General features: G+C 41.5%; 1 pseudogene; it reads left to right on the top strand.

The window, feature by feature from the left end:
* Positions 1-1190: 1190 nt before the first annotated feature.
* Positions 1191-18626, top strand: LOC110138260 (actin-related protein 2/3 complex subunit 5 pseudogene; annotated as a pseudogene).
* The last annotated feature ends 294 nt before the right edge of the window (positions 18627-18920 follow it).

The following is an 18920-nucleotide window of genomic DNA, read 5'->3' on the forward strand; positions in this document are numbered from 1 at the left end:
AGGCATGCTGTTAGTTTTTGGCAGATGACACAAAACATGTCCCCCTCCCCCTCTTCTGCCTGAAACTAAATCTCCCTTTCTTTTGACCTATAATGTAGAAGATTTGTGCTAGAAACTGGACCAAGAAGGATTTGGGAGGTTAACTAAAATATAGTTCTGTGTCCAAAGGAGGAAATGACTTTTTTTTAACCTCTAAACTAGCTTGTTTAGACCCTTACTGAGAACTTCTCTGGCTGTCCAGTGGTTAAGAATCCACCTGCCAATGCAGAGGACATGGGTATGATCCCTGGTACAGGAAGATTCCACACACCACAGGGCAACTAATCCTGTGTACCACAACTACTGAACCTGTGTGCCACAACTACTGAAACTGTGTGCCACAACTACTGAAGCCTGCATGCCCTAGAGCCTTGCTCTACAGCAAGAGAAGCCACAACAATGAGCAGCCCATGTATCACAACTAGAGAATAGCCCCCACTCACTGCAACCAGAGAAAGCCTGTGCACAGCAATGAAGACTTACTGCAGCCAAAAATAAATAAATGCTCTAAAAAAAACATATTGAAAGAATCTGGGACTACTTTCTCACACCATATACAAGCAGAAACTCAAAATGAAGTAAAGACTTAAATGTAAGACCTGAAACCACAAAACTCCTAGAAGGAGACTTTGGTCTTAGCATTATTTTTTGCATTTGTGTCCTCAAGCAAGGGGAACAAAAGCAAAAATAGACTAATGGGACTACATCAAGTTAGAAAGCTTTTGCACAGTGAAAGAAATAATCAACAAAACAAAAAGGCAGTTTAATGAATAGGAAAAAGCGAAAGTAAAAGTCGTTCAGCTGGCTTTTTGCAACCCTGTGGACTGTAGCCTGCCGGCCTTTTCTGCCCATGGAATTCTCCAGGCAAGAATACTGGAGTGGGTAGCCATTCCCTTCTCCAGGGGATCTTCCTGACTCAGGGATTGAACCTGGGTCTCCTGCATTCTAGACAGATTCCTTACTGCCTCAGCCACCAGGGAAGCCTGATGAATAAGAGAAGATATTTGTAAAAAATATATCTGAAAACAAGTTAATATCCAAAATATACAAAGAACTCATGTAACTCAACATCAGAAAAATGAACAACCTAATTAAAAAATAAGCAGAGGACTTGAATAGACATTTTTCCCAAAAAAAAAAAAGACATACAGATGGCCATCAGACACAAAAAGATGCTCATCATCATTAAGCATCAGGTAAGTATAAGTCAAAACCACAGTGAAATGCAACCTCACACCTGTCAGAATGACTATCCTCAAAAAGACCACAAGCAAAAAGTATTGGATGTGGGAAAAAGGGAGCCCTTGTGCACTGTTGCAAGGATTATAGATTGGTATAGCCACTGTGGAAAACAGTATGGAGTTTCCTTCATAAAATAAAAATAGAGCTACCATATAATCCACCAATTTCACCTCTGGGTATTCACTAATTCCAAAAGATATATATATCTATATATCTATATAGATAGATAGATAGATAGATATAGATATAGATAGATAGATATACACACTCTTATATCAATAGCAGCATTATTTATAATAGCCAAGATATGGAAGCAACCTAAGTGTCCAACAATAGGTAGATGGATAAAAAAAGATGTGGGGTGTGTGTGTGTGTGTGTGTGTGATGGACTATTATTCAGTCATTAAAAAATGAAACATTGCCATTTGTGACAACATTAATATATTTTGAGGGTATAATGCTAAGTCAGAAATAAGTCAGAGAAAGACAAATATCCCGTGATTTCACTTATAGGGGGAATCTCAAATACAAATAAAAAGAATAAACATAACAAACTAGACTCAGAGATACAGAGAACAAGCTGATGGTTGCCAGAGGGGAGGGCTGTGGGGATATAAGTGAAATAGATGGGGGAGATTAACAGGTACAAACTTCCATTTATAAAATACATAAATCAAGATTGGAAATATAGTCAATAATATTATAACAACTTTGTATGCTGACAGATGATAACTGGAATTATTGTGATGATCATTTTGTAAAGTATAAAACTATCAAGTCACTATGTTGTACACCTGAAAGTAATATAATATTGTAAGTCAATTATACTTAAATGAAAGAAAGAGGGAAGGAAGGAAGGAAGGAAGGAAGGAAGCAGGAAGACCTGCTTCTAGCTCCCAAGCTACTTGCTGTCTCCATTACCCCACCTTTCCTGGTAAAGATATGGAATTATGTTTGGGTCCTATTCCTTGCCCAAAGAAAGTGAGGCTATGTGGATATACTGTGAATTATCCCTGGAAGGTGACTTCTGTCCCCTCCTCCTTCAGGAGAGAAAAGAAAAGCAGGATGTGGCTGGGAATTTCACTTTTGAGGGACAAGGCTGATAGATGAAGCAAAGCCTCTCAGCCACTGTGTGGCACCATTTACCCACTTTTCCATGCAAGGCGAAGGGATAGCAGCTGTGTGCAAAGCAAACTGAACTTAAAAATCTGAAAACTTCAGGGAGTTACTTCTAACTTGGTTACTAATGCAATGAAGGTGCTTGGGCAAATCCCTTGCTCTCTGTGAATTTCACTTTCTTAGTTCTTTTTATGAACTGGGAAGCAGAAGGGGGTTCCCTAAAATCTCTTCCAACTTCATTACTTGGCATATATGAGTAATCTCCAATAGTCATCTGAGTGGTGCAATTTTGAGCCAAACAGAGGATGAGTATAGAAAAGAGCACAAGGGCCAAAGTATGTGTGGAATTGGGAGTGAGAAGGACATGGATCATGAAAGTAGGAGGACTTTGCAACACATGGACCAAGACTTGTCCTGGGCTTTCCATGGTACCAAGGTGGTGGTGGTGGTGGTGGTGGTGTGTATGTAGTTTGAGGAAGGGAGGGCAGTATGGTGGGGGTGGGGGTGGGGGGGAAGCAGGCATTCTTAGCAGAAGAAATAGCTTAGGGAAAGACAAGATGATAAGTTCATTTATGCCATTTTAAGGAAATAAAGAGTAGCCTCAGGTGATAGGAGAAATAGAATTTGAAAAACTAGTTTGGGGCCAGATTTTGGGTTTACAGAGCCTTTTTCACGTGCCCAGTTCTGTACAGCATGTAAGGGACAGACTCCCAAGTTATGGGTATGGTACTAGTTCTCTAACTTGGAGAAGACAAGGCCCACACCCTCACACATATAGGCTACCAAGGAGCTGTTGGGTGAATAGGGCAGGCAGGCCTCAAAGGAAGGGGTGCTTGGGAGGGCCCCTCAAGGAGGATGGTGTTCCTGTGGGGAGTATTCACTCTTCTACTTTCTCCTGCAACACAGATGGCAGAGGTTTAAAGACCTAACCTATGAGGAACAGGAAGAAACCTTGTCTCAAGAATGGGACAACCATCCTAGGAGACCTGTCTACCTTTCTCTGCTATGGCTACATTGGCAGAGCTAGTTGCCAGTTTTTTATTCAGTTAGATCTCACTAGATGGGCAAATAGCAAAAGGATTGATGCACCACAGGATTTGGCATTAGTCCAATTATGGTAACAAAGCAGGTAAAATTTAGGTTAGACTTATAGAAGGTTCTAGTCTCTGAGAAGTGAAAGATCTGGTAAATATGATAGGTAAACATGTTTGCTCAATTACTGATGAGTGCCCACTCTGGGCGAGAGACATGGCTGTAGGGAGGAGTGCAGGGTCAGGGATTGCAAAGATAAATCAGACATGGCTTACCCTCTGGCGAATTCATAGTTGAGATGGATATGGTAGGTAGGACAGTGGGCCCCCAGAGACTTTCATGTCCTAATCCCTGAACTTGTGAATATGTTATATTACATGGCAAGGGGAAATTAAAGTTGCAGATGGAATTAAGTTTGCTAATCAGATGATCCTACAATAAGATTTTTCCTGGATTATCCCCATGGGCCCAATGTCATCACAGGGTCTTTATAAGTGGAGAAAGGAAGAAGAAAAGGAGATCAGAATTATGAGGTTTGAGGACTCCATTTGCTGTTGTTGGCTTTGGAGATATAGAGTAATGGGACTAAGAGCCAAAGAATGTAAGTGGCCTCTAGAAACTTGAATAGTCAAGGAAACAGATTCTGTTATAACCTCCAGAAAAGAATGGAGTCTTGCCAAGACTTCAATTTTAGTCCACTAAGAGTAGTGTCAGATCTCTGATATAGAACTGAAAGATAATACATTTGCATTGTTTTAAACCACTAAGTATGTGTAAATTTGTTACAGTAGCAATTAGAAAACTAATACAATGGAGCAATGGAGACACACATAATTATGTTCTAGTATGAAAAGTGCTCTAAAAAAAAAAAAACAAAATAAAAACAGGTTTTGAGAATGCAGAGGACAGGACATTGTATGAGGTAGGATTCAGAGAAGCTCCCCCAAATAGGTGGCATTGAAAATGACTATGGAAGAGTAAGTGGTCTTGTTGATAGATAGTTGGAGAGGATGAGACAGTCATTAAGAGACTGGCTGATTTAGATTTTTTTTGTTGTTGTTACCCTGTGGCATGCGGGATGTTAGTTCCCTGACCAGGGATTGAACTCATGCCCTCTGCAGTGGAAGCACAGAATCTTAGTCACTGGACTGCCAGGGAAGTCCCAAGACTGGCTGGTTTGGGGAATCAAAAGGCAAACGGGCTAGTGTGGATGAAGGGCAGGATGTTTGAGGGGAAAGGGGCAGGGATGGATAGAGTGAGAAAGAAAGCTGCCACTGTTACCCTTCCCACTTGGAAAAATGTCCAAATTATGTTCTGCCCTCTTTGGCTGAGGTAAGAATTCAGCTTTGTAGAACTAGGGCCTGACACAGCTATGTTTGTAACCATCACTCTCCCCTCTCTCCATCCTCATCAAAAAATCTACTGAGGGGACCCTCTTAATAGCAGCCCCACAGCAAGACAGTGACCACGAGGGAGGACACCATGGAATATTACTCAGCCATTAAAAAGAATTCATTTGAATCAGTTCTAATGAGATGGATGAAACTGGAGCCCATTATACAGAGTGAAGTAAGCCAGAAAGATAAAGACCAATACAGTATACTAATGCATATATATGGAATTTAGAAAGATGGTAACGATAACCCTATATGCAAGACAGAAAAAGAGATACAGATGTACAGAACAGACTTTTGGACTCTGTGGGAGAAGGCGAGGGTGGGATGACCTGAGATAACAGCATCAAAACATGTATATTTTCAAGTGTGAAACAGATCACCAGTCCAGGTTGGATGCATGGGACAGGTGCTCAGGGCTGGTGCACTGGGATGACCCAGAGGGATGGGATGAGGAGGGAGGTGGGAGGCGGGTTCAGGATGGGAAACACATGTAAATCCATGGCTGATTCATGTCAATGTATGGCAAAAACCACTACAATATTGTAATTAGCCTCCAACTAATAAAAATAAATGAAAAAAAAAGATTTAGTGTGTGCCTATTTCTGTAACAGAACCATATCTGAATTTATCTTAAGCCTCCAGCACATAATGCCTGCAAGAATGAGTCCACAGATTGTCCCAAATGTAGCGAAACTCTAAAACCAAGACCATAAATTCTTTGAAACTTAGAGCCTTCCCCCCAATACTGAGAATTTTCCAGTATTTATTCTCCTTCTTATTATTTAGATTCTCACTTATGTACTAAGGTCATACTGGGTTTTCTTCAAAGACATGAAATGCTTCTACTCTGAGGAGAGCAAGAAGTAGATGGGGATGCTAAACACTTTAATTTCAGCATCTCCTATCATATGTTAAGAAGAGTTCTTGCTGACTGAGAAGTAGTCACAGAATTAACTTATACTCATCCTTACTGCACAGTCACAATCTACACCCAAACACATGAGCCACATTCTCTCAAATCTACCTACTTTATCCATGGCAGAGATCCCACTGGCCATGGCCTCTTTCAAGAGCTGGAAAGGCTACTGGTGGCTATCAAGGAAGGTACAATCTCCCAGCACACAATTCTGTCTGGATCCCTCTCATTAGGGTGAGGCTAGAAAGTATGCCTGCCAACCCTAGTTTATGTGTCTGGCTTTTGCCAGTGAAGCATCTCGTTTTCTTTTGTGTCCCATTCCTGCCTCAATTCTTTGGCAGAGTTAGCCTCAGCTGGTTAAAAAATGGTTGGGCCTGTGCTTTCAAGTCTGACCTATAGAGGGCAGCCACTACTAATTTATGAGAAATCTTTCAGGGCGTGGTCTCCTACTCCCTTCAATTCATTTTTAGCATTTGTAAAATTCTAAAACTACTGTTAGGCTATTATAACTAGAGTGTATGAGACTTCCCCGGCAGTTCAGTGGTTAAGACTTGGTGTTTCCATTGCAGGGGGCAGGGGTTTGATCCCTGGTGAAGGAACTAAGATCCCAAACGTTGCATGCCATGGGATTAAAAAAAAAGAAAAAGAAAAAATCAGAGTGTTTAGATAACATATTTGAATCCTTTTATGATATAGATAGGGGAAATTCAGTTCCAGTGAAGGGATGGGACCAGTTTAAACTCAGACAATGATTCAGTCTGGCAATTAGAATTAGAACTCAGATTTTCTGAATCTCTGTCCAGAACTCTTGAAATACAGAACTAAGCTTTTAATCCAAATGCCTCATTTTATAGTTGCAGAAACTGAGGTCCAGGAAAGAACTTGTCTAAAGTCATACAGTTGTTGTGACAGAGTGAGGACTGCAACCCAGATACTTTAAATTCTAGTCCAGGATCATTGAAAGATAATGTTAGGCATCTAGATTATCCTGTATGTTGTAGATGAAAAGGGCTCAGAAAGAGAATGCAATCTTCCTAATGTCACAGAATAAATTAATTATGATCAGAACTAGAGTCCAAAGCTGGCTGTAGGGTAGATTGAAGAGAATTCGAGGATTCTGACTTGTAGTCTCTCAGAAGCCCCAGTGGCTTGGGGACTTGGTATGTCTGAATTATATAGCAGATACCCGCTTCAGCTGGACATTTAGTCCCTAGAAGGCTGGAATCTGGGGCACAGTATGTTTGTGTGTTGGAGGGGAGTGGGCTCTGTCTATCTTTGTTCCAGCTCCTCTTCATGAAAAAAAAAAAAAAAAAAAACCTTAACGAAAGGCTCACCTCATTTCTCCCTTTTCAAGGCCTCTGGCTTTGAGAGTGAGAAGATGACTCATTTGGCACTCACAGTTGCCCCCACTTAGAACATAACTGCTAGCTGGGACATCACCATAGCACCCAGCCATCACATTTGTAGGGTGCTGTCTTGTTTTTGTCAAGGTTCTTATCTATCTTTTTTCTTTCATTGTAATTGCTCCAAGCCCCAGGGAGCCAGATGAGACAGATATCATTACTCCTTTTACAAAGAGAAACTAATTTATGGGGATTGATGAAGGGGGAACTCTTGACTGAACATGTTTAGAATAGACTGAGACTAAATCCTTTGGTTCTTTGATTTCCAAGTTTCTGGAGTTTTCCACATAAACACCCAGAGCCCCAGAAGAAGCAGCCCCAAACTGCCCTGATGGCAGCTCCCTTCCTCATTTATTCATCAGTATCAGACACTGTATTGAACTTTCATAGGAGATGAAGAAGATCTGGACCCTGTCTTTGAATATTTACAATCTGAATATCTACCAAGTCTCCAGTCCACCCATCGTTATCCTCAGCCTTCTCTTTTCCTAGCAAAATGCTCTGAAACTGATGGTGTTGAATCAATTTTATAATTTTTTCAGGGCACTTGATTAGGAGTCAGGAGACCAGCATTCTAGTGCCAGTTCTTTCATTACTTTACTGTGGAGTGCTGGGCCATTCCTTCCCTGCTGTCTGTGGGCCTTCATTTTCACATCTGTAAAAGGATAGGGGCTTCCCAGGTGGCGCTAGTGGTAAAGAACCCGCCTGCCAAAGCAGGAGACATAAGAGATGCAGTTTCAATCCCTGGGTCTGGAAGATCCCCTGGAGGAGGGTATGGGGACACACTCTAGTATTCTTCCAATAAGAATTTGCTGTATGACTCAGGGAACTCCAACAGGGACTCTGTAACAACCTAGAGGGGTGTGATGGGGAGGGAGATGGGAGGAAGGTTCTAAAGAGAGAGGACATATGTATACCTATGGCTGATGCATGTCGCTGTTCGGTAGAAACCAACAAAATTCTGTAAAGCAATTATCCTTCAATTAAAAAATAAATAAATTTTTAAAAGTGATAGGGCTGGGGAATGGAAATATGGATTATTTGGGTGTGAAGAATCTCTGGTTCAGATCATCTAGGAGATGGGGATCCTTTGTGGTCCATGGGCAATGCCCTCTGTTTGGGTGAAAAGCTGGAGGGTAGGAGTCAGCTGAGTTTGAAATGAGGCCCTTCATCCTGCTGCCCTCTTTAGCTCTGTGAGAACGTTCTGAGGGGAGAGGTGAGGGATATGCGTATCCTGGGCCTTTGGAGGGATTTCATTTCTACCTCTACTCATCAGCAACACTCAGGAAGTATCAGAGCTGTTTTGAGTTAGGAGCTATTCATCCAGATTCACTCTCTGGGATCAGCGGTGTGGCAGAGATAGATAGAAAGAGACAGACAGAAGAAAGAGAGGTGGAAAGGGAGAGGCCGAGAAACAAAGAGGGAGGAGAAAGAAGGGCAGAGAGGAGGGAGAGGAAGACAGAAGAAAAAGAGAAAAAGATTGAAGGGGAGAGAGAGGGAAAGGGAAAGAGAGAGGAAGCAGAGAGAAAGCCAGAAAGAGAGAAAGAGACAAAAAGAGAGAAGAGAGAGGGACAGAAAGGAGAAAAGGAAATGGGGAACAGAGAGGAGAGAGAGACAGGCAGCAATGGGGTTGGGGGGGGGTGGCAGAGAAAGATAATGATACAGGACATACCTAGTCCTTGACATCCTCATGAGAGTAGCTGGATAAAACCCAGCATCTTGCAATAATAAAATCCAGAACTGGAAGTATCCTTGAAGAAAATGAGGCTGGAGAGGGCTTGAGACTGGGCTTCCTTGGTGGCTCAGCTGGTGTAAGAATCTACCTGTAATGTAGGAGACCCAGGTTCAATTCCTGTGTTGGGAAGTTCCCCTGGAAAAGGGATAGTCTACCCACTCCAGTGTTTATGGGCTTCCCTGGCAGCTCAGACAGTAAAGAATCTGCCTGTAATGCAGGAGACCTAGGTTTGATCCCTGGGTTGGAAGGATCCCCTGGAGGAGGGCATGGCAACCTGCCCCAGTATGCTTACCTGGAGAATCTCCATGGACAGAGGAGCCTTGTGGTCTACAGTCCATGGAGGTCGCAAAGAGTCAGACACGACTGAGTGACTAAGCCCAAGGCACATCGTCACACAGCAAGCTAGTGGCGGTGTCAAGAAGCAAACCCATGAGTCTTTTTGAGTTAAGATAATTCAAAAAGAAGCTGAAATGACACTCCAGAGGCCTGGGCTTTGCCAGTCTGTCTTTGCTGCAACACAAGAAGAGTGCCAGCACATCATTTGTCCCAGAGGAGACACAAGCATGAGGGAATTTTGTCTTTTCCCCCATCAGCTTTCCTCTGAGGACTAAGACACACATACCCGTGAAAGCTGAATGAAGTAAGTTCTCTTACACAGTGCTTTTGGGTGATTTTGGATGCAAACTTCATGGAAAAGGTTACTTGATGGTTGGAACTTAAAGGATGAAAACATTAAAAAAAATTGTAATGGCAAAATTGGAGTCATCCTTCTGAAAAATTCAAACAACCCAGGAAAATCTAATGTGAGTAAGATTTTAATAAGTGCAGAGAGAGTGGTTCTAGTTCAAGTGAATAATACAAGGGGCAGGACAGCTTAGCGTGGGCATGGGTAAGGGGTTAGGCAAGGTGCTATCTGCTTTCTGAAGGGCAGAGGGCATGAACAGACACAAGGAACTCCAGGTTTTGTTCACTCCATGAATGTCAGGTGCCTGGGTTGGCTTGTGCTGACAGTGGGAAGAAAAGGAAGGATTTTTGAGCAGAGATAAGGAAAGGGCTGAGCTATAGAAAGATTCCCTCTAGCAGGCAGTCTCTGAGATGTATTAGTGGAAAGATACTGGCCTCAGGGAACCCTGATAGAAGATCTTTGCTGTTGTCCAATGATAGACGAGTAATGAGAGTCTGATGCAGTGGAGTGGAAGTGGCTATGGATGTGGTAATGAGATGAAGGCTTTCTAAGGTTTCTTTGGGAAAAATACTCTTATAGGATTTGAATTAGTTGTTGTGAGGGGAAGGAGAAAGATGAGTAGAGATTCAGGAAGTAGCCCCCCCAGAACTCCCAGAAACATGTCTTTTTTCTTAGCTTCCCATTGGAGCGCAAGCTTGCACATGCACGTGTGTATGTGCATGTCTTTTCTTTTTCTGTGTGTCTGTTGCTCTGAGAGTGTGTTTATGTGTGTTACTTTGTGTTTCCCTATATGCCTGTGCAGTTTCCTGCATCTGTGTATGGATGTATGTCTCCAGTCATCTAAACGAGTCTGTATTTTCTGTGTGTTTTGTCTAATCCATGCTGTGGTTAACTTGTTGACTAACAGAATGACTTAACATTGTCTTATGCAATTTTGAGTGCAGGAATAGTCATCTTTTCCCCTATATGTGCTTCTGCATTCTACTTGTTAATCTAGACTCTGCTGAACTTGATTGATTAAAACAGCTATTTCAAATTGCCTGAGCTCCATGGCATAGCTACAGCTTGAAATCAAATTACTGCTGGCTGTAGAAATTACCATAATGTGTTTGGCTTAATTTCCAGACAAGAATTTAGGGCCTTACCACCTATCTATGCAAATATATCCAGCTAAATGAGGCCATAACTGGGAGATTTTTTTGCAAATGGAAAAAATGAGAGCACTCTGATGCCTTGAATGAAGTGAGGAGGGGGCTGCAGCCCTGAAGGACTCCAGACCCCTGATTATGGTTTGATTATGCCTCAAGACAGAAAGATAGAGTCCACAGGCTTTAGGTCACTTAGAGTTTAGATCGTCCACTTCATTTTCTTTTCATTTCAACCTGTGAAATGGGGAGTCTTCTCATCATGCTTTGTTCTCATCCCCAGGAGTCATCAGTTCCACCATGCCAAGTAGGCTGTAAATAGGTTTGTGTTGCCTTGAATTGAAATAAGCCAAGGCTCAAAGAAAAATAAAATGAAATTTATCTAAGCTCTCATAAAGGAATGAGAACTTGAACCCTGGTTTCTGAATTTCCTGTTAAGAGCTCTTGTAATCATATTATGCTGCTCAGGATTGAGATAGCTCAGGTTCAGATCTCTGGAGTGAATGGCTTATGCTGCACTGACCAATGATGTGACTGGGACCGGTTCCTTGTCCCTCTCTGGGCCTTAGTGCTCTCATCTTTACCATGGAAAAATTAGACTATGATTTCTTAAATGGGCCTTTACAATTCTATTCCTAGGAATTTGTGACCAACACTGAGAGCAGAAACTGGTATGCCCTTTGGTGAAGTAAAGAGGGGAGGAAACAGTTAGGGCCTGTATCACAGTCTGTGTGTTACACCCTTCCCCCTTCTCCTGACTCCAAGTCTCCATTAAAAGAAGTAAAATAACTTTTCCAGTTTAGGAAATCTTACTCCAACCCAAAAGCCACTGGGCCTCTGGGAAGTGGGGCAGCGTGTCCGGCCTGTAGCCTCCAAAACCTTATAGGGCTAGAAAGACCTAAATGACTGGCTGGGCAGGTGGGGAATGATTGGCCCAGAGAAATTCTCCAGTTCCGGAGGATATAATCCTGGTGGGGAAGGGGGGCGACTGCCACTCAGCCCTGGGCAGATTGGCAGACTGGGCCAAGCCAGTGTGTTCTGGAAAGGACAGGAATGATGTCATGGGACGCTTTGGGCTGCAACAACAGGAAACCACTGAGTGTTTACATTGGCTTGTAGAGCCCAGGCAGCCTGTTTTTTCTTCACTTCCTCAGTCTATCTGTTTCCTCTGATTCAAATACTATGAAGAGGGACTCACTGCCCAGGCCAGGAAAAGCGGAAGGGAGGACCTCAGAAGAAACAGCCTCCTTCCCAGCCCAGAGGGCTAGATGATTGGGAGAGAAGGCGAGCATTACTCTAGCTGGGTCCCTGCCAAGGACAGACCTTAGGAAGGGAAGCAAGGTAGTCAGAATATATGCTCTGAGTGCTCTGCAACTCCACAGAGAACAACTTCAGAATTCTTACTAGGACTTAAGGTTATAAACCTGGAACCATCTTGGTCTTCTTCTTAGATCAAATCAATCACCATGTCTTATGAATTCAACTGAATTGAATCCATTTAATCGACAGCAAATTTGTATGCTAAGTGTTGTGCTTTGCTGTGTGTGTGTCTATATGGGATACAAAGATGGAAAAGACAGTTCTTACCCTCAACAATTGATGATAGAGTGATATAGTGGCAGTAGGATTTCCTCCATCTGTTTTGTTCTTTCATCCCTCAGGTTTTTCCACCAGTTCAGGGCTCCTATCACTTCGCACCTGCATGCAGTAGTATTTTTTCATTAATTTATTTATTTTAATTAGATAATTGGAGGCTAATTACTTTACAATATTGTGGTGGTTTTCCCCAAACATCGACATGAATCAGCCACAAGTGTACATGTGTCCCCCCATTCTGAACCCCCCTCCCACCTCCATTCCCACCCCATCTCTCTGGTCGTCCCAGAGCACTGGCTTTGAGTGCCATGTATCTTGCATGGTCATCTATTTTACATATGGTAATATACATGTTCCAATGCTATTCTCTCAAATCATCCCACCCTTGCCTTCTCCCAGAGTCCAAAAGTCTGTTCTTTACATTTGTTTCTCTTTTTCTGTCTAGTGTATAGGGTCGTCATTAATGTCTTTTTGAATTCCATATATATGCATTAATATACTGTATTGGTGTTTCTCTTTCTGACTTATTTCACTCTGTATATGGAGTGGGCATACTTACTTTGCTTACTTTACATACATACTTACTTCACTTACTTACTTCAGTTTCATCCACCTCATTAAAACTGACTCTAATGTATTCTTTTTTATAACTGAATAATATTCCATTGTGTATATGTATCACAACTTCCTTATCCATTTATCTGCTGATGGACATCTAGATTGCTTCCATGTCCTGGCTATTGCAAACAGTGCTGCCATTAATATTAGGGTACATGTATCTCTTTCAATTCTGATTTCTTAGGGGTGTATGCCCAGCAGTGGGATTGCTGTTTCGTATGGCAGTTCTATTTCCAGTTTTTCTAAGGACTCTCCACACTGTTCTCCATAGTGGCTGTACTTGTTTGCATTCCCAGCAACAGTGTAAGAGGGTTCCCTTTTCTCCACACCCTCTCCAGAGGAGATAGGGAGTCTACCTGAAAAAGAATTCAGAATAATGATAGTAAAAATGATCCAAAATCTTGAAAACAAAATGGAATCACAGATAAATAGACTAGAGACAAGGATTGAGAAAATGCAAGAAATGTTTAACAAGGACATAGAAGAAATTCCCTGGTGGCTCAGATAGTAAGGAATCTTCCTAGAATACAGGAGACCTGGGTTTGATCCCTGGGTCGGGAAGATCCCCTGGAGAAGGAAATGGCAGCCCACTCCAGTATTCTTGCCTGGAGAATTCCATGGACAGAGAAGCCTGGCAGGCTAAAGTCTATACAGTCCATGGAGTTGCAAAGAACCAGACATGACTGGGTAACTAACACACACACAGAGAGAGAAGAAATAAAGAAGAGTCAATCAGTAATGCAACAGTCTTTTAACTATTTCCCTTCTTTTCCTCTCCCATGCGTTATACTGAAGTGACTCTGTCCCACCTCCCCAGCACCCCTCACTTGCTTCAAGCTCCTAGGCAGTATGACAGAGTGGTTCAGAATGTGGTCTTGGTGCCAGGCAGACCTGAGTTTGAATGTCTACCTTATCACTCACAACTGGCTATTTGAAAGTGAACAGTGGTTTGCTTTTCCAAACCCTTGCTTCTCTAGCCTCAGTTTCTTCATTAGCTGAATGAAGATGCAAACTAATGCACGGGGCTGTTCTGAGAATTAAATGAAATAATGTATGGTATATATGGTGTCCAGTGCAGAGTTAACACTTGATAAATAGTGATTTTAATTACTATCCCTCAGATATACCAAGTTTTTAAAATTTATTTTAATTGGAGGATAATTACTTTGCAATATTGTGGTGGTTTTTGCCATACATCAACACGAATCAGCCACCAGTGCACGTGTGTCCCCTATCTTGAACCCCCCTCCCACCTCCCTCCCTTCCTCATCCCTCTGGGTTGTCCCAGAGCACTGGCTTTGAGTGCCCAGTTTCATGCATTGAACTTGCACTTGTCATCTATTTTACATATGATAATATACATGTTTCAATGCTATTCTCTCAAATCATCCCACCCTCGCTTTCTCCCACATAGTCCAAAAGTCTGTTTTTTACATCTATGTCTCTTTTGCTGCCTTGCATATAGGATCATCGTTACCATCTCTCTAAATTCCATATATATATGTTAATATACTGTATTGGTGTTTCTCTTTCTGACTTAGTTCACTCTGTATAATATGCTCCAGTTTCATTCACCTCATTAGAACTGACTCAAATGTGTTCTTTTTAATAGCTGAGTAATATTCCATTGTGTATATGTACCACAAATTCCTTATCTGTTCATCTGCTGATGGCAGATGTACCAATTTATTTTTAATCTATCTTAGCTTCTTTATGCCATCTGAGACAAGATCCTTTCTCTTTAAGCCTGCTTCAACTTGTAGAGCAAAGATACCATCTAGAGCTTTCCAATCACCCCACTGAGGCCAGTGAGGGGGGAAAAATGTGCCCAAGGTTATATAGAAAGCAAATTCTATAATCATGGTGAAAACCACTACTAGAACTAAAACTTGGATTCTCCAGAATCCTAGCTTAACAATGGTTCCAGTGCACCATGCTGAACTTATACACCACCAACTGCTAGACTAAACCCTTAGCCCTTAAGATTCATCAACTGTAATACTTCTTTACTCTGAGATGATGTGTGTATTTGTGTGTGTGTGTGTGTGTGTGTGTGTGTGTGTAGTATCACTACTGCTAAACTACAATAATAACTTTATCAAGCATTATTATGAACACTGTATAAGTATCAACTCATTTCATCCTTACAACAACCCTTTAAGGTAGTTACTAATATTATTAGACCCATTTAATAGACGAAAAGATAGGCTCTGATAGGTTGTATGATTTGCCCAAGGTTACAATGCTAGAAATGACAGGTCCAGGATGTAAATAGTAGCCTATTACCTGACTTCAAGTTGATGAGCACTTGACTTCAAGTAACCTGACTTCAAGTTGATGAGCACTTAAAATGTTTTTACTCTTACTAAGGAATTTATTTTTTTTTAATTAAAAAAAAATTTTAATTTTGTATTGGTGTATAGCAGGTTTCCCTGGTGGCTCAGAAGGTAAAGAATCTGCCTGCAATGTAGGAGACTGAGGTTCGATCCCTGGACCAGGAAGACCCCCTGGGAAAGGGAATGGCAACTCACTGAAATATTCTTGCTTGGAGAATTCCATGGACAGAGGAGCCTAGAGGGTTACAGTCCATGGAGTCACAAAGAGTCGGATACAACTGAGCATCTAACACACCTAGCCAGTTAACAATGTTGTAGTAGCTTTGAGTGAATGGCAAAGGGACTCAGCCATACATACACATGTATCCATTCTCCCCCAAACTCCCCTCCCATCCAGGCTGCCACATAACTTTGAGCAGAAGGAATCTAATTTTTGATGTTATATTAAAATATATTTATTTTAATATTTATTAACTTTATATTAATAAACCTAAAGTTAAAGTTTAATAGCCACTTGAAGCCAGTGGCTATCATATTGAACAGAGAACATCTAGGCTATCCTGCTTCTTCAGACTCCAGAGGATAGGAATCATATTTAATAAACTTGGGCCATGGCACGTACATTAAGTTCAAACTCAGTGAAGTTAGGAGGATCTTGTGATTCAGGCAAGAAGGAGGACTATACTATGGCCGTCATAGTCAGGAGGGATATTTGAGAAAGCATTGTAATAGCCATTATCATAGATAGCCAACAGGCATTAAATACTTCCTATGTGAGAAGGAGCTGTTCTAAGTGCTCTATGTTAATTAATTCACAACCTTATAAAGTAGATATAAGTACTGTTATCATTGCCACTTTTCAGGTGAAGGCACTGAGGCACAGAAAATTTAAGTGACTAGTAAGTTGCAGAGCCAGGATATAAGCCAAGAAAAGCCAGCATTAGAACCCAATCTTAGCCACCACTCTATATTGTGCAGAAGATGACAGTTTCTGTGGGACTCAGTGTTGGGTGAGATGTGGGGACTCATCTCAATCAAAGATGACTTACATGTTTTGTTTTGTTTTGTTTTGTTTTGTTTGTTTGTTTTGGTCTGGGAACTCTGGGTATCCAGTAGGACACATGTGCCTAGGGAATACTGGGGCAGAGGAACAGATGTACAGGGTGCAATATGAAGACTTTGGTTTGGTCCATAGCAGGGTTGTGTTGCATGTAAGATTCCAAGGGAAGATAGCCAGTAGAAGGTTGGCCATGTGGGTCTGGAGCTCAGAGAAGTGTGCAGAGCTATAGATAGACCATTGAAAGGCTTCAGAATAATAATGGTAATTGAAGTCATAGGAGTAGATGTGATTTCTCAGGTATAATTGGTACTATTAACAAAGGCCAAAAAATACTATGCATCAACATGAAGGAGAGATTCTCTGGTAGTGGAATTTGATGTAGAATGTAAGAACTTCTTTTGAAGCTTGTTGCAGATAGGCAAGAAAAAATAAAGAAACAAGAAACTGAACATTTTTCCCTGTAGGGGAATCTTCTCTGGGTTCCCCCAGTGTAAAAGGCTTTCCCCAAAACCTATGCTTTCCCAGTGGTCTCTAGCTCAGACTATGGCTCCATATTGAACACAACTTTTTGCAAATCATGCAAATCCAAAACCTGGGGGTCATCTTCAACTTTTCCATCTCCCTCACCTATCATATCCAATCTATTATCAAGGTCTGTTGGCTCCTTTTCCAAAATATATTCTGAACTTGACCACTTGCCCTCATCTCCATTCCCCTTGTCTAAGCTACCATTACTTTTCTTCCTATAAAACTGAAATAGCCTCCTTCTTGATCTTACTTATAGTTTGTTCTTACAGTCAGCCCTTACAGTCAGTTCTCAACCCAAGATCCAAAATGATAATGTTAAAACAAAAGTTAGTTCATATTGCTCCCCTGCTCACAACTGCCCCGTGGCTCCTCCTCACACCCAGGATTTATAATTCTGTTAAAGATGCCCAGCACACAGAAGACCCCAAATAACCAAAGAAACCTTGAGAAAGAAGAATGGAACTGGAGGAATCAACCTGCCTGACTTCAGACTACAGTACAAAGCTATAATTATCAAGGCAGTATGGTACTGGCACAAAGGCAGAAATATAGATCAATTGAACAAAATAGAATCTCCAGAGATAAATCCACACACCTATGGACACCTTATCTTTGACAAAGGAGGCAAAAATATACAATGGAGAAAAGACAGTCTCTTCAACAAATGGTGCTGGGAAAACTGGTCAACTACATGTAAAAGAATGAAACTAGAACACTTTCTAACACCATCCACAAAAATAAACTCAAAATGGATTAAAGACTTACATGTAAGACCAGAAACTATAAAACTCCTAGAGGAAAACAGACAGAACACTCTCTGACATAAGTCACAGCAAGATCCTCTATGACCCACCTCCCAGAGTAATGGAAATAAAAACAAAAATAAACAAATGGGATCTAATTAAACTTAAAAGCTTTAGCACAATGAAGGAAACTCTAATCAAGGTAAAAAGACAACCCTCAGAATGGGAGAAAGTAATAGCAAATGAAACAACTGACAAAGGATTAATCTCCAAAATATACAGCAGCTCATGAGGTTCAATACCAGAAAAACAAACAACCCAATCAAAAAGTGGTCAAAAGACCTAAACAGACTTTTCTCCAAAGACATACAGATGGCTAATAAACACATGAAAAGATGCTCAATATCACTCATTACTAGAGAAATTCAAATCAAAACCACAGTAAGGAATCATATCATGCCTGTCAGAATGGACATCATCAAGAAGTCTACAAACAGGAAGGCGCAAATCTGCGGATTCCAGCTGGGCTGGGCTTGCTAAGGTAGAGGCAGAATCGAGAGGAGGCCTTCACCACTGGTCCAGATGGGGGATGTCAAAGGACAGTGTCCTCAGCCTGCTTCCAGAAGGTGGACTTGGATGAGTATGATGAGAAGTTCCCAGATGAGGAGGACAGGGGTAATGGGCAGGCCAAGCCCAACCAGGGCAAAGTAGATTCCTTCCTGCAGCAAAGAAAAATGACAGCTTCCTCACAGGCGGCTCTGAAACCCACTCCCCACCACCACATCAACACCAAGAGTTAGGCAGTGAAGGATCCATCAGGCAGCATTGTCTTGAAGGTGCTCCTCTCATTTAAAGCTAATGATATTGAAAAGGCAGTCCAACCCTTGGATAAGAATTGTATGGATCTCTTAATGAAGTATAATTATAGAGGCTTTGAAAGCCCCCCTGACAATAGCAGTCTATGTTATTGCAGTGGCATGAAAAAGAGTGGGGTCCACTGTGTGAGTCTTGACTGCAAGGAAAACCATGTAGTCTGGTGGAAACTGAATTTCCCCCATGGTGTAGGAGTTGCTGGTACAAAGACCAAAACAAGCAAATGGCACCACTGCTATTCGGGTAGCATCTGTTTCTCTCATCTTTGTCTTGCTTCCTTTTCATGTCTATAAAGAAGAAAATTACATATCAGTTTTCCTTCAATTAAAATTGGTATAAAACAGAGGAAATGTTTCAACAGAAGTGTATCACAATCTCAGAATGATTTCAATGATGGGTATACCAGTGTGTACATAGCATAATTTTCATTCAACTTTAATTGTGCAATTGCTA

This window comes from Odocoileus virginianus, chromosome X, assembly GCF_023699985.2.
Source record: "Odocoileus virginianus isolate 20LAN1187 ecotype Illinois chromosome X, Ovbor_1.2, whole genome shotgun sequence".
Lineage (NCBI taxonomy): Eukaryota > Metazoa > Chordata > Mammalia > Artiodactyla > Cervidae > Odocoileus > Odocoileus virginianus.